The sequence below is a fragment of the Olea europaea genome, chromosome 11, assembly GCF_002742605.1.
Source record: "Olea europaea var. sylvestris chromosome 11, O_europaea_v1, whole genome shotgun sequence".
Lineage (NCBI taxonomy): Eukaryota > Viridiplantae > Streptophyta > Magnoliopsida > Lamiales > Oleaceae > Olea > Olea europaea.
The window spans coordinates 1,109,538-1,122,771 of NC_036247.1; positions in this window are offsets into that span (position 1 = coordinate 1,109,538).

The following is a 13,234-nucleotide window of genomic DNA, read 5'->3' on the forward strand; positions in this document are numbered from 1 at the left end:
TCGGGGATTCACTTCAGATAAATGAGTGGAAATTGCACTTGATCTTTAATTTAACTTATATGAAAATCAACTAAGGAGTGATCTCATATGGAAGATAAAACATTGATCACAAATATATTAAAAGATAGATCTTGATAATTGTTTGAGAGAATATGTCAAAATAAGTTGTTGGAATGTAGAGATTATCTAAGCATTTATTGTGCCAAAATTGTCAACAATAAATCAAAGTCTTTAATAAACCAAAACCATTTGTAGAACATATACTTCAACCGTGTAAGAAGATGAACATTGAAGAACAAAATGAAAGATCAAAGACAATACTAAACATTCATCAAAGTTTCACCCTTAGCTCTAGCTAAATGTTTAGAAATACATAGTGAAATGTTACAAAGAAAATGAAGAAAACTAGAATATAATGGAGAGGATTTGATTCTTCAAAATCGTGGCCAAGGTCCCCTTTTATAGGCAAAGGAACATCCATAATTCAAGTAGGCAATACAACTTGTTTCTGTCCAGCTTCAAGACAGCTGGAACATGCAACTTGATGCCAATTTTCAGATATATTGTGCAGCGAATTTGGACTTATGATCAACAGATAAATTATTTCCACCTGAGTTAGCTTTCCATTGGTTTAAATATCAGGTTCATTGGATCTATATAACTCCAGATATGACAAAAACAATAAGTGCTGCTTCACAGGTAAAGCTGTATCCGGCAGGTAACAAGCTGGACTTTACACGGTAATTTTGGCTACTTTGTGATACGAATTTGACTTCTTCCAAAAAATGAAAGTTGTATAAAAGTGCCTTGTCTTTCCAACCCAACTTGAATCACCTCGATCTAATGTCTGAAGCTCAAGTTATGATTATTTTACCAACAGCTGCTTCTTGCTTGAGGCAGTCACTATTTTTGACTTTTCAACATTATTTTCCTCCACTTGTAATAAATTGGAAATACATGTGAAATACATCAAATAGATACTCTTTCAAATGTATAATACTCATGCCACCATGTATGTAAATACGTATTTCAATTAATTGCATTTTAAACCATGTATTTATGAAAATTGAATTTACGGCAAGAGAATTGAAATTAGAGACTAACATTAGTGTTTTCAAACAAAGTGAATGTAAAATGTCTTGTAAATGATATATCTTTGAAGCACTTTTAGACACTAATCAAACACGTTGTTTGACACTTGCATTGTTGTCAAGTGTCAATAGGATGGGAAAACTATTTGAAGTTAAGCTGTCCAACAGGCTAATGTCACGTCACAAAGTTTAAACTAAAGTGTACACTGTAATGTACGTGTAGGAAGGTCCTTACCGATTGAAATTGCAATTTGTTCGCTGATTTTTGACTCATTGTTTGACACTTGCACAGTTGTCTTGTGTCAATAGGATGGGAAAACTATTTGAAATTTAAACTATCCAACAGGGTAGTGTCAGGTGGTAAAGTTTAACCTAAAGTGTAGTGTACATGTAGCAAGCTCCTTACCAATTGAACACTGCAGTTGTACGCTGTTTTTTCACACTTTTTTTACCCTTGCATTGCTGTCAGGTGTCAATTGGATGAGAAAACTATTTAAAATTTAAATTGTCCAGTAGGGTAGTGTCACATGGCAAAGTGTAAACAAAAGTGTACACCATAGTGTACATGTAGCAAGGTTCTTACCAATTGAACTTTGTTATTTATACACTGATTTTTGACACGTTGTTTGACACTTGCATTGTTGTCAAGTGTCAATTGGTAGGGAAAACTGATATTTGTACAATGATTTTTGACACGTTGTTTGACACTTGCATTGTTGTCAAGTGTCAATTGGATGGGAAAATTGCTATTTGTACACTCATTTTTTACACGTTGTTTGACACTTGCATTGTTGTCAACAGTCAATTGGATGGGAAAACAGTTTGAAATTTAAACTGCCCTAAAGGGTAATGTGACGTGACAATGTGTAAACTAAAGTGTACGCCATAGTGTACATGTAGAAAGGTTTTTACCGATTGAACTTTGCTATTTGTATGCTGATTTTTAACACGTTGTTTGACACTTATGTTGTTGTCAAGTGTCAATTGGATGGGAAAATTGCTATTTGTACACTAATTTTTTGACACGTTGTTTGACACTGGCACTGTTGTCAAGTTTCAATTGGAAGGAAAAATGTTTGAAATTTAAACTGTCCAATAGGGTATTATCACGTGGCAAAGTGTAAATTAAAGTGTACACCATAGTGTACATGCAGCAAGGTCCTTACAAATCGAACTTTGCTATTTATACATAGATTTTCGACACGTTTGACACTTGCATTGTTGTCAAGTGTCAATTGGATTGGAAAACTGTCCAAAATTTAAACTGCCCAACAGGGTAATGTGATGTGGCAAAGTGTAAGCTAAAGTGTACGCCATAGTGTACATGTAGAAAGGTCTTTCCTGATTGGACTTTGCTATTTGTACACTGATTTTTAACATGTTGTTTGATACTTGCATTGTTGTCAAGTGTCAATAGGATGGGAAAATTGTTTGAAATTGAACTGTCCAACAGGCTAATGTCACGTGGCAAAGTTTAAACTAAATTGTACACCGTAATGTACATGTAGGAAGGTCCCTACCGATTGAACAATGCAATTTTTTCCCTGATTTTTGAAACTTGCGTTGTTGTCAAGTTTTAATTCGATGGGAAAACTGTTTGAAATTTAAACTGTCCAATAGGGCAGTGTCACGTGGTAAAGTTTAAACTAAAGTGTACACCGTAGTGTAAATGTAGCTAGGTCCTTGCCGATTAAACATTCCAATTTGTATGCTGATTTTTAACGCATTTTTTGACACTTGCATTGTTGTCAAGTGTCAATTAGATGGAAAAACTTTTTGAGATTTAAACTGTCCAACAGGGTAGTGTCACGTGGTATAGTGTACATGTAGTAAGGTGCTTACCAATTGAACATTGTTATTTATACACTGATTTTGGACACGTTGTTTGGCACTTGCATTGTTGTCAAGTATCAATTGGATGGGAAAACTGCTATTTGTTCACTTATTTTTAACACTTTGTTTGACAATTCCATTGTTGTCAAGTGTCAATTGGATGGGAAACCTGCTATTTGTACACTCATTTTTCATTCTTTGTTTGACACTTGCATTGCTGTCAAGTGTCAATTGGATGGGAGAACTATTTGAAATTTAAACTGTCTAAAAGGGTAATGTCACATGGTATAGTGGAAGCCAAAGTGTACATCACAGTGTACATGTAGCAAGGTTCTTACCGATTGAACTTTGCAATTTGTACACTGAGTTTTGACACGCTGTCTGACACTAAATTTGTTGTCAAGTGTCAATTGGATGGGAAAATTGCTATTTGTACACTGATTTTTGACACATTGTTTGACACTTGCACTGTTGTCAAGTTTCAATTGGATGGGAAAACTATTTGAAATTTAAACTATTTAACGAGGTAACATCATATGGCAAAGTGTAAACTAAAGTGTACAACATAGTGTACATATAGCAAGGTTCTTAATTATTGGACTTTGCTGTTTATACATTGATTTTTGACACGTTGTTTGACACAAGCATTGCTGTCAGGTGTCAATTGGATGGGAAAACTATTTGAAATTTAAACTGTCCAGCGTGGAAATATAACGTGGCAAAGTATAAACTAAAGTGTAAGCTATAGTGTACATGTAGAAAGGTCCTTACCGATTGTACTTTGCTTTTTGTACACTGATTTTTGACACATTGTTGGACACTTGCATTGTTGTCAAATGTCAATTGGATGGGAAAATTGTTTGAAATTTAAACTGTCCAACAAGGTAACGTCATGTGGCAAAGTGTAAACTAAAGTGTCAAACATAGTGTACATGTTGCAAGGTCCTTACTGATTGAACATTGCTATTTGTACACTGATTTTTGACACGTTGCTTGGTACTTGCATTGTTGTCAAGTGTCAATTGGATGGAAAAATTGTTTGAAATTTAAACTGTTTAACGAGGTAATGTCACATGGCAAAGTGTAAATTAAAGTGTACACTATAGTGTACATGTAGCAAGGTTCTTACTGATTGAAATTTGCTATTTGTACACTGATTTTTGACACGTTGTTTGACACTTGCATTGTTGTCAAGTGACAATTGGATGGGAAAACTATTTGAAATTTAAACTGTCCAGCAAGGCAATGTCACGTGGCAAAGTGTAAACTAAAGGGTAAGCTATAGTGTACATGTACAAAGGTCCTTACCAATTGAACTTTGCTATTTGTAAACTAATTTTTGACACGTTGTTTGACACTTGCATTATCGTCTAGTGTCAATTGGTTGGAAAACTATTTGAAATTAAACTGTCCAACTGGCTAGTGTTACGTGATCAAGTTTAAACTAAAGTGCACACTGTTGTGTATATGTAAGAAGGTCCTTACCGATTGAACATTGCAATTTGTTCGTTGATTTTTCATGCGTTGTTTGACACTTGCATTGTTGTCAAGTGTCAGTTGGATGGGAAAATTGTTTGAAATTTAAACTATCCAATAGGGTAGTGTCACGTGGCAAAGTTTAAATTAAAGTGTACACCGTAGTGTACATGTAGCAAGGTCCTTACTGATTGAACATTGCAGTTTGTACGCTGATTTTTAACACATTTTTTGACACTTACATTGTTATCATGTGGCAATTGGATGGGAGATTGTTTGAAATTTAAACTGTCCAGCAGGATAGTGTCACGTGGCAAAGTGTAAACTAAAGTGTACACCATAGTGTTTGTGTAACAAGGTTCTTACCAATTGAACTTTGTTATTTATACACTGATTTTTGCCATGTTGTTTGACATTTGCATTGTTATCAAGTGTCAATTGGATGGAAAAACTGCTATTTGTGCACTAATATTTGACACGCTGTTTGACAGTTGCACTATATTCAAGTGTCAATTGGATGGGAAAACAACTATTTGTACAGTCATTTTTTATACGTTTAACACTTGCATTGTTGCCAAGTGTCAAATGGATGGGAAAACTATTTGAAATTTAAACTGTCCAGCAGGGCAATGTCATGTGGCAAAGTATAAACTAAAGTGCAAGCTATAGTGTACATGTAGAAAGGTCCTTACCGATTGAACTTCGCTATTTGTACACTAATTTTTGACACGTTGTTTGACACTTGCATTGTTGTCTAGTGTCAATTGGAGGGAAAAGCTATTTGAAATTAAACTGTCCAACTGGCTAATGTCACGTGGCAAAGTTTAAACTAAAGTGTACACTGTAGTGGACATGTAGGAAGGTTCTTACCGATTGAACTTTGCTATTTGTACACTGATTTTTGACACGTTGTTTGACACTTGTACTATTGTCAAGTGTCAATTGGATGGGAAAATTGCTATTTGTACACTGATTTTTGACATGTTGTTTGACACTTGCACTGTTGTCAAGTTTCAATTGGATCGAAAAACTGTTTGAAATTTAAACAGTCCAATGGTGTAATGTCATGTGGCACTAAAGTGTACACCATAGTGTGCATGTAGCAAGGTCCTTATCGATTGAACTTCGCTATTTGTATACAAATTTTCGACGCATTGTTTAACACTTGCATTGTTGTCAAGTATCAATTGGATTGGAAAACTGTTCAAAATTTTAATTGTCCAACAATGTAATGTCACGTGGTAAAGTGTAAACTAAAGTGTAAGCCATAGTTTACATGTAGAAAGGTCCTTATTGATTGAACTTTGCTATTTATACAACGATTTTTAACACATTCTTTGACACTTGCATTGTTGTCAAGTGTCAATAGGATGGGAAAACTATTTGAAATTAAACTGTCTAACAGGCTAATGTCACATGGCAAAGTTTAAACTAAAGTGTACACCGTAGTGTACATGTAGGAAGGTCCTTACCGATTGAACATTGCAATTTGTTCGCTGATTTTTGACACGTTGTTTGACACTTGCATTGCTTTCAAGTGTCAATTGGATGGGAACACTGTTTGAAATTTAAGCTACCCAACAAGGTAGTGTCACGTGGCAAAGTTTAAACGAAAGTGTACACCGTAGTGTACATGTTGCAAGGTCCTTACCGATTGAACATTGCAGTTTTTACTCTGATTTTTAACACATTTTTGACACTTGCATTGTTATCAAGTGTCAATTGGATGGGAAAACTGTTTGAAATTTAAACTGTCCAACAGGGTAGTGTCACGTGGCAAAGTGTAAACTAAAGTGTATACCATATTGTACATATAGCAAGGTTCTTACCAATTGAACTTTGTTATTTATACACTAATTTTTGACACGTTATTTGGCACTTGCATTGTTGCCAAGTGTCAATTGGATGGGAAAACTGCTATCTGTACACTCATTTTTGACATGTTGTATGACACTTACATTGTTGTCAAGTATCAATTGGATGGGAAAACTGCTTGAAATTTAAAATGTCCAATAGGGTAATGTCACGTGACATAGTATAAGCTAAAGTGTACACCACAGTGTACATGTAGCAAGGTTCTTACCGATTAAACTTTACAATTTGTACGCTGATTTTTGACATGTTGTTTGACACTTTCATTGTTGTCAAGTGTCAACGGGATGGGAAAATTGCTATTTGTACACTGATTTTTGACATGATGTTTGACACTTGCAATGTTGTCAAGTTTCAATGGGATGGGAAAACTGTTTGAAATTTAAACTGTCCAATAGGGTTATCTCACATGGCAAAGTGTAAATTAAAGTGTACACCATAGGGTACATGTAGCAAGGCCCTTACCGATTGAACTTTGCTATTTGTACACAGATTTTCAACACGTTGTTTGACACTTGCATTGTTGTCAAGTGTCAATTGGATTGGAAAACTGTTCGAAATTTAAACTGTCCAACAGGGTAATGTGACGTGGCAAAGTGTAAACTAAAGTGTATGCCATAGTTTACATTTTACAAGGTCCTTACCGATTGAGCATTGTAGTTTGTACACTGATTTTTAACACGTTTTTTGACACTTGCATTGTGGTCAAGTGACAATTGGATGGGAAAACTGTTTGAAATTTAAAATGTCCAATAGGGTAGTGTCACATGGCAACTTGTAAACTAAAGTGTAAACCATAGTGTACATGTAGCATGGTTCTTATGAGTTGAACTTTGTTATATATACACTAATTTTTGACACGTTGTTTGACACTTGCAATGTTGTCAAGTGTCAATTGGATGGGAAAACTGCTATTTGTACACTTATTTTTGACACGTTGTTTGATACTTGCATTGTTGTCAAGTGTCAATTGGATGGAAGAACTGTTTAAAATTTAAACTGTCCAACAGGTAATGTCACGTGGCATAGTATAAGTTAAAGTGTACACCACAATGTACTTATAGCAAGGTTCTTACCGATTGAACTTTTCTATTTGTATGCTGCTTTTGGACACGTTGTTTGACACTTGCATTGTTGTCAAGTGTCGGTTGGATGGGAAAACTACTATTTGTACACTCATCTTTGAGACGTTGTTTGACACTTGCATTGTTGTCAAGTGTCAGTTGGACGGAAAAACTGTTTGAAAATTAAATTGTCCAACAGGGTAATGTCATGTGGTATAGTGTAAGCTAAGGTGTACACCACAGTGTACATATAGAAAGGTACTTACCAATTGAACTTTGCTATTTGTACACTAATTTTTGACACATTGTTTGACACTTGCATTGTTGTCAAGCGTCAATTGGATGGGAAAATTGCTATTTGTACACTGATTTTTGACACGTTGTTTGACACTTGCACCATTGTCAAGTTTCAATAGAATGGGAAAACTGTTTGAAATTTAAACTGTCCAATAGAGTAATGTCACATGGCAAAGTGTAAACTAAAGTGTACACCATAGTGTACATTTAGTAAGGTCCTTACCAATTGAACATCGCTATTTGCACACAGATTTTCGACACGTAGTTTGACACTTGCATTGCTGTCAAGTGTTAATTTGATTAGAAAACTGTTCGAAATTTAAACTGTCCAACAGAGTAATGTGACGTGGCAAAGTGCAAACTAAAGTGTACACCATAGTGTACATGTAATAAAGTTCTTACCGTTTAAACTATGCTATTTGTACATTGATCTTTGACATGTTGTTCGACACTTGCATTGTTGTCAAGTGTCAATTTGCTGGGAAAACTGCTTGGAATTTAAACTGTCCAACTGAGTAATGTCACGTTGAAAGTGTAAACTAAAGTGTACACCGTAGTGTATATGTAGTAAGTTTCTTACCGATTGAACTTTGCTATTTGTACACTGATTTTTAACACGTTGTTTGACCCCAGCATTGTTGTCAAGTGTCAATTGGATGAAAAAATTGTTTGAAATTTAAACTGTTCAGCAGGGCAATATCAAATGGCAAAGTGTAAACTAAAGTGTAAGCCGTAGTGTACGTGTAGCAAGGTCCTTACCGATTGAACATTGCTATTTGTACACTGATTTTTGACATGTTGTTTAGCACTTGCATTATTGTCAAGTGTCAATGGGATGGGAAAATTGTTTGAAATTTAAACTGTTTAACGGGGTAATGTCACGTGGCAAAGTGTAAACTAAAGTGTACTGCATAGTGTACATGTAGCAAGGTTATACTAATTGAACTTTGCTATCTGTACACTAATTTTTGACGCGTTGTTTGACACTTGAGTTGTTGTCAAGTGTCAATTGGATGGGAAGACTGTTTGAAATTTAAACTGTCCAATAGGGTAACGTCACGCGGCAAAGTGTGAACTAAAGTCTCCACCATAGTGTACATGTAGCAAGGTCCTTACTGATTGAACATTGCTATTTGTACACTAATTTTTAACACGTTGTTTGGCACTTGCATTGTGGTCAAGTGTCAATTGAATAGGAAAACTATTTGAAATTTAAACTGTTTAACCAGGTAATGTCATGTGACAAAGTGTAAACTAAACTGTACACCGTAGTGTACATGTGGCAAGGTTCTTATTGATTGAACTTCACTATTTGTACATTGATTTTTGACACGTTGTTTGAAACTTGCATTGCTGTCAGGTGTCAATTAGATGGAAAACTATTTGAAATTTAAACTATCCAGTAGGGCAATATCACATGGCAACGTGTAAACTAAAGTGTAAGCAATAGTGTACATTTAGAAAGGTCCTTACCGATTGAACTTTGCTATTTGCACACTAATTTTTGACACGTTATTTGACACTTGCATTGTTGTCCTGTGTCAATTGTATGGGAAAACTATTTGAAATTAAACTGTCCAACTAGCTAATGTCACGTGACAAAGTTTAAATTAAAGTGTACACTGTAGTGTACATGTAGGAAGGTCCTTACCGATTGAACATTGCAATTTGTTCGCTGATTTTTGACACGTTGTTTGACACCTACATTGTTGTCAAGTGTTAATTGGATAGGAAAAGTTTTTGAAATTTAAACTGTCCAAAAGGGTAGTATCACGTGGCAAAGTTTAAACTAAAGTGTGCACCGTAGTGTATATGTAGTAAGGTCCTTACTGATTGAACATTGCAGTTAGTATGCTGATTTTTAACAAGTTTTTTGACACTTGCATTGTTGTCATGTGTCAATTGGATGGGAAATTGTTTGAAAATTAAACTGTCCCACAGGGTAGTGTCATGTGGCAAAGTGTGAACTAAAGTGTACACCATAGTGTACACGCAGCAAGGTTCTTACCAATTGAACTTTGTTATTTATACACTGATTTTTGACACGTTGTTTGACAGTTGCATTGTTGTCAAGTGTTTGATTTTTTACACGTTGTTTGATAGTTGCATTGTTGTCAAGTGTCAATTGGATGGGAAAATTGCTATTTGTAAAATCATTTTTGACACGTTGTTTAACACTTGTATTGTTGTCAAGTGTCAATTGGATGAGAAAATTGTCTGAAATTTAAATTGTCCAACAGCGTAATGTCATGTGGCATAGTGTAAACTAAAGTGTACATCACAGTGTATATGTAGTGAGGTCCTTACCTATTGAATTTTGATATTTGTACACTGATTTTTGACAGGTTGTTTGACACTTGCATTATTGTCAAGTGTCAATTGGATAGCAAAACTGTTTGAAATTTAAATTGTCCAACAGGGTAATGTCACGTGGCAAAGTATATACAGTGTGGACACCATAGTGAACATGTAGCAATGTTCTTATCGATTGAACTTTGCTATTTGTACACTGATTTTTGACACGTTCTTTGACACTTGAATTGTTTTCAAGTGTCAACTGGATGAAAAAACTGTTTGAATTCTAAGCTGTTCAATAGGGTAATGTCACGCGGTAAACTGTAAATCAAAGTGTACATGTAGCAGGGTCCATACCAATTGAACTTTGCGATTTGTACACTGATTTTTGACACGTTGTTTGACACTTGCATTGTTCTCAAGTGCCAATTGGATAGGAAAACTATTTGAAATTTAAACTGTTCAACAGGGTAATGTCACATGGCAAAGTGTAAACTAAAGTGTGTACACCATAGTGAACATGACACAAGGTTCTTACAAATTGAACTTTGCTATTTGTACACTGATTTTTGACACGTTGTTTGACAATTGTATTTCTCTCAAATGCCAATTGGATGGGAAAACTGTTTGAAATTTAAAATGTCCAATAGGGTAATGTCACATTCCAAGGTGTAAATTAAAGTGTACACCGTAGTGTACATATAGCAAGGTTCTTACCGATTGAACTTTACTATTTGTACACTGATTTTTGACACGTTGTTTGACACTGGCATTATTGTCAAGTGTCAATTGAATGGGAAAGTTATTTGAAATTTAAACTGTCCAATAGGGTAATGACACGTGGAAAAGTGTGAACTAAAGTGTACACCATAGTGTACATGTCACAAGGTTCTTACCGATTGAAATTTACTATTTGTACACTGATTTTTGACACGTCGTTTGGCACTAGCATTGTTCTCAAGTTTCAATTGGATGGAAAAATAGTTTGAAATTTAAACTATCGAATAGGGTAATGTCATGTGGCAAAGTATAAACCAACGTATATACCATAGCGTACATGTAGCATGGTCCTTACCAATTGAACTTTGCTATTTGTACACTGATTTTTGACACGTTGTTTGACACTTGCATTTCTCTCAAGTGCTAATTGGATGGGAAAACTGTTTGAAATTTAAACTGTCCAATAGGGTAATGTCACATTGCAAGGTGTAAATTAAAGTGTACACCATAGTGTACATATAGCAAGGTTCTTACCAATTGAACTTTACTATTTGTGCACTGATTTTTGACACATTGTTTGACACTTGCATTGTTGTCAAGTTTCAATAGGATGGGAAAGTTGTTTGAAATTTAAACTGTCCAACAGGGTAATGACACGTGGCAAAGTGTAAACTAAAGTGTACACCATAGTGTACATGTCACAAGGTCCTTACCGATTAAACTTTGCTATTTGTACACTGATTTTTGACACATTGTTTGACACTTGCATTATTGTCAAGGTCAATTGGATGGAAAAATTGTTTGAAATTTAAACTTTCCAACATGGTAATGCCACGTGGTAAAGTGTAAACTAAAGTTTACACCATAGTGTACATGTAGCAAGGTCCTTATCGACTGAACTTTGGTATTTGTACATTGATTTTTGACATGTTGTATGACACTTGCATTGTTGTCGTGTGTCAATTGGATGGGAAAACTGTTTGAAATTTAAACTGTCCAACAGAGTAATGTCACGTGGTAAAGTGAACATGTAGCAAGGTTGATACCGATTGAACTTTGCCGTTAGTACACTGATTTTTGACACGTTGTTTGACACTTGCATCATTGCCAAGTGTCAATTGGATGGAAAAACTATTTGAAATTTAAACTGTCCAATAGGGTAACGTCGGGTGGCATATTGTAAACTAAAGTGTACACCATAGTGTACATGTAGCAAGGTTCTTACCGATTGAACTTTGCTATTTGTATACTAATTTTTGACACGTTGTTTGACACTTGCATTGTTATCAAGTGTCAATTGGACGAGAAAACTGTTTGAAATTTAAATTGTCCAACATGGTAATGTCATGTGGTAAAGTGTAAACTACAGTGTACTCTATAGTGTACATGTAGGAAGGTTCTTACCGATTGAACATTGTCATTTGTACACTAATTTTCGACACGTTGATTGTCACTTGCATTGCTAGCAATTGTCAATTGGATGGGAAAATTGTTTGAAATTTAATTTGTCCAATAGGGCAATGTTACGTGGCAAAGTGTAAACTAATGTGTAAACCATAGTGTACTTGCAGCAAGGTCCTTACCGATTAATCCTTACTATTTCTAAATTGATTTTTGACACTTTGTTTGACATTTACATTGTTGTCAAGTGTCAATTGGATGTGAAAACTAAATCAAATTTAAACTGTCCAACAAGGTAATGTCATGTGGTAAAGTGTAAACTAAAGTGTACACCATAGTGTACATGTAGCAAGGTCCATTCCGATTGAACTTTGTTATTTGTGCAATCATTTTAGACACGTTGTTTGACACATGCATTGTTCTCAAGTGTCAATAGGATGGGAAAACTATTTGAAACTTAAACTGTCCAACAGGGTAATGTCACATGGTAAAGTGTAAAAGCAAGGTTCATACCGATTGTACTTTGATATTTGTACGCTAATTTTTGACACGTTGTTTGACACTTGCATTGCTGTCAAGTGTCAATTTGATGGAAAATCTGTTTGAAATTTAAACTGTCCGATAGGGTAATGACACGTTGCAAAGTGTACACTAAATTGTACACCATAGAGTACATGTGGCGTGGTTCTAACCTATTGAACTTTGCTATTTGTACACTAATTTTTGACATGTTGTTTGACACTGGCATTGTTGTCAAGTATCAATTGGATGCAAAAACTATTTGAAATTTAAGCTGTACAAAAGGGTAATGACACGTTGTAAAGCGTCAATTGGATGGGAAAACTGTTTGAAATTTAAATTGTCCGACAGGGTAATGTCATGTGGTAAAGTGTAAACTAAAGTGTACATGTAGCAAGGTTTATACCGATTGAACTTTGCCGTTCGTACACTAATTTTTGAGACGTTGTTTGACACTTGCATTGTTGTCAAGTGTCAATTGGATGGGAAAACTGTTTGAAATTAAAACTGTCCAATAGGGTAATGTCACGTGGAAAAGTGTAAACTAAAGTGTACACCATAGTGTACATGTAGCAAAGTTCTTACCGATTGAACTTCGCTATTTGTACACAAATTTTTGACACGTTGTTTGACACTTGCATTGTTGTCAAGTGTCAATTGGATGGG